Raw genomic sequence first — 4,270 nt, forward strand, 5'->3', positions numbered from 1 at the left:
CCACCTATGGGGTAAGGGTTGTGTTTTGGGGTGAACGACGTTACTACGCAATCTACCGGATGTCCGACCTTTGGAGATTTACTCGCCTGTAGTAGAAGGAGATAACGTGTTCTTAGGAGAAGAAAAATCAATGAGTTTGGGGTGTTTAGGGATGCTAATGCAAAAAGGCAGTCCTAGATGAAGGAACTGCGCTACCTTAAATGACATTCCACGAGAGGCTATACGAAACCTAAGAAACCGGTAACATGCGGGAAAAGTAAAGGGATCGAGAGATCTACCGTACGGATGAAGATCCGAAGTAACAATAATTAAAGAGATAAGAACCCCAGAGATCTCTCAAGCTAGCACCATCAAAGAAAGTGAGTCAGTACAGGTAATCGGAATAAACCTCCAGGTGGTATCCCATAAATAAAGTGGAACACCAGGCAAGCCATCTCTGCAAGAGTCATATTGTAATACCCCAAAATTTACCCTTCATTTTTCCTAGAAGCGTACGCTTTACGCCTCATGCATGCATTCATTTTTAGGTCATTTAGCATTTGCATTTCATCATGGCAATCAAAATATTTTAAAAAAAAAAAACGAAAAAAAAAACGAAAAACGAAAAAAATAAATAAAAATAAATAAATAAATAAATAAAAGAAAAAATCGTGGACTTGGACCTCTCTCATTTGAGCCCACAGGTCCACAAAAATCAGGTTATAAATTCAGAGTTTTAGTGAAACAAAAGGGAATTCTATTCCTATTACCCTGGCTGGAAAAAGATAGTGAGAGAAGAGCTAACGGAGTTCAGAGCAGCCTCCAAACCCTGAAGGGAACTCAACTGCACAGAATCACCTCTGCCTCACATAAACCCTAAAGATTTGTTTTGTAAAGCTCACGGGTGCAACTCAATTTCAATCAAGCTCTCCAATCAGGTTTGCCCTTATTCCCATTACCTTTGAGCTTTGAATTTGAATACTCTGAATGTTTGAGGTATTATGGGTGAATTTGATACCCTTTTGATGCATGTCTTTTTTTGTGAATTTTAATGGCATGATTCATGTGGTTACATTTTGATTTGGGGGCAACCTTTGATTACCCTATTTTTTTGTCTCTAACCTGTTCGTTGAGTTTTGGTGAGGGCTCACATGACTTTTGCAGAGATGGTTTGCCTGGTGTTCCACTTTATTTGTGGGATACCGCTTGGAGGTTTCATTCCGGTTACCTGTACTGACCCACTTTCTTTGATGATGTTAGCTTGGAGGGATCTCAGGGTTTATCGTTCCTTTAATTGCTGTTACCTCGGATCTTCATCCGTGTGGTACCTTTTACATTTTTCCCGCATTTTACTGCTTTCCTAGCTGGAAGACCTCGATAGGAGGCAATGTTTTTGTGTGTTTATTTTTTTTTACAGGTTCCTTCGCCAAGGACTGCCTTTTTGCATGAGCATCCCAAACCCTAACCCTTCATTGATTTTTCTTCTCCTAAACACACGTTTACTCCTTCTACTACAGGCGAGTAAGTCTCCAAAGGTCGAGCATCCGGTAGATTGCGTAGTAACGTCGTTCGTCCAAAACCCAATCCATAACCCCGTAGTTAGCCGAACTACGGCGTGCTCTGATTCTCATTCCAGATGAGATACGTAGGCATAAGACGCGATGTCTTAGCGAGCACACATCCCCCTAACCCATAGGCCAGCCGAGCTACGAAGACTTTGATTCTCATATTCAGATGAGATACGTATGCAGTGGATGCGACATCCGCGCGAATCATTTTCATTTAACCCCTTTTTTTAGTAAACAGCACAAGATAAACTCACACCCTTTAGACAAGAACTACAAAAGTGGATCCCGTAGAGTACTACGGATGCGTAGGGGTGCTAATACCTTCCCTTCGCATAACCGACTCCCGAACCCAAGATTTGGTTGCGAGACCTTGTCTTTTCCTTTCCTCTTTTCAGGTTTACTTCGAGCGTTTCCTTTCCCTCCTTTGGGATAAATAACGCACGGTGGCGACTCTTCTGTCATTTTCTTTCGCTGGTTGTTTTTTCGCACACTGTATTTTTCAGGTTGCGACAGCTGGCGACTCCGCTGGGGACCCGGTTTCCCTAAGCGAGTCCCTCCTAGCTTTTGTAGTTTGTTTGTTTATTGGGTGTTCATGCTTTTGTATAGTTATTTACCTGTTTTACCTTATTGCATTGTGTACATATCATTGTTGTATCTGTTGGCTGGCTATGGCTGCTTGGTGATCTTTGTGAGATGAGTTCTATACCCGAACTCGAGTGCACTTAAGATAGGAGAATGACATAGTCTTGTTGACTTGTGTGGAGTTATTCCTTAGCAAGTTGACTTGCAAGCCCATTCACTTGGTGGAGGTCATGTTGAGATCAATAATGTCACACAAGTAAGTTGTGGTTAGACATTACTTTTTCCAATATAGACCTTAGAAGCCGAGGACCTTATTTTACCAAACCTATCTTGGCCTATTCGTAGGACGTAGTGCGAAAGTCGTTCAAGTGTAAGATTTGATACGATTGTTACGAGATACTACACTCATAAGAGTCTCTCTTGAGAATATTTTTGGAATACGAGTAGTCGTTCCTCCGATAATATCCGAAAGATGGGATTATGACTATGGGAACCTTTTGTAGAACATGTTTGGCAGGTTTAAACCTTAGTACACTCCTTTTGGGTGGTTCTTAACCTAAACTCCATCCTCGTGACTTGCAACAAACCCTTGATTCATGGTTGATCCGATCAGGTATCCTTAATATCAATGAAACTTGGGTGTTGATAAGGTGTAAACCATAATCCACCAAAATGGGTGGTTGATATTAAGGATAACATGATCCATCCCATGACCTTTGTTTGGTGTGCTCTTAATTTCTCTCCAGACAGTGCAACCTGACAGATGTTCAAGCAGATACAGCGATCCTGATTCCCATGCCACTACACTGCATTCACATCATTTTGCATTCATAATCATTCACACATGTTTATCCATTTTTGTGGGGTTTATATCTTCTACTTGATTCTAGTCGGAATTTTCTTGGTTCTCACCAACGACTTAGTCTTTTTTTTTACATCGTTTATCTATTGAGAGACTGGGATCAAGGGGGTAGAATACCTTTGGAATTGATAAACATGTCATTGCATTTACATATTCATTAGCATGTCTTGCATAACAGGTACCGCCACAGTGTTCTCAGTTTGTTTGGTGTTCCATCAGCAGGATAGCTGACCCAGGCATTCACCGGTATGGTACCCGCAGAAACCAACAGAGAGTAATGGAAAGCCTACAGGCAGAGTTCGCTGAGATGAAAATCCGCATGAATCAATTCATGGATGTGGTTCAAGGGGTGGCTCAGGGACAGCAAGAGCTCAGGCAGATGATACAGAGGAATCCCCCTGCTCAACTAGAGACGGTGACTGATCCTCCAGCTAGAGAGGCTAATGGACCCAATGGACCGGGGCCTATCCCAATCCTACATGTCACCTCCGGTCAACAACCCGTTCATGATGATCAGGACGATCAGTTCCCCCTGCTGCAGGAAGACTTTGGTATGGGTCATGGTGTGGACCCCATATTTAGAAGATTGGAAGAGAGGTTGAAGGCAGTGGAAGGACAGAATCCTCTGGGAGTAGATGTTGTTGACTTGGGGCTGGTCCCAGGTGTGAGAGTGCCACCGAAATTCAAGGTCCCGATATTTTACAAATACAATGGCAACTCTTGCCCGAAGACCCATGTGCAAGCCTATTTCCGTAAAATGGTTGCATACTCCGATGACGAAAAGTTGCTTATGTACTTTTTCCAGGACAACCTAGCTGGGGCATCCCTGGAATGGTATATGAGGCTGGACAGAGCCCACATCGGTTGCTGGAGGGATTTGGCTGAGGCTTTCGTGAAGCAGTATCAGTATAATGCAAACATGGCTCCGGACAGAACTCAACTTCAAAATCTGTCTCTTAAAAGCAATGAGTGCTTCAGAGAATACGCTCAACGCTGGAGAGAAACAGCTTCCCGTGTTCAACCTCCTATGTTGGAGAAGGAAATGGCTAACATGTTCATGAACACTCTGCCAGGACCTTATTTGGAGCGCCTGGTGGGTTGCAATGCCTCGAATTTTGCTGATGTAGTCTCTACCGGAGAGAGGGTGGAGAATTACCTGAAGACATACAAGACCCAGAGCGGAGATGGATCTTCATCAGTGGTGAAGAAGCCGTTCATTTAGGGATAGAAGAGGAGAGAAGGGGATGCAAGTGCCATATCTTCTTATCAGAACAGGGAT

Source organism: Lathyrus oleraceus, chromosome 6, assembly GCF_024323335.1.
Source record: "Lathyrus oleraceus cultivar Zhongwan6 chromosome 6, CAAS_Psat_ZW6_1.0, whole genome shotgun sequence".
Lineage (NCBI taxonomy): Eukaryota > Viridiplantae > Streptophyta > Magnoliopsida > Fabales > Fabaceae > Lathyrus > Lathyrus oleraceus.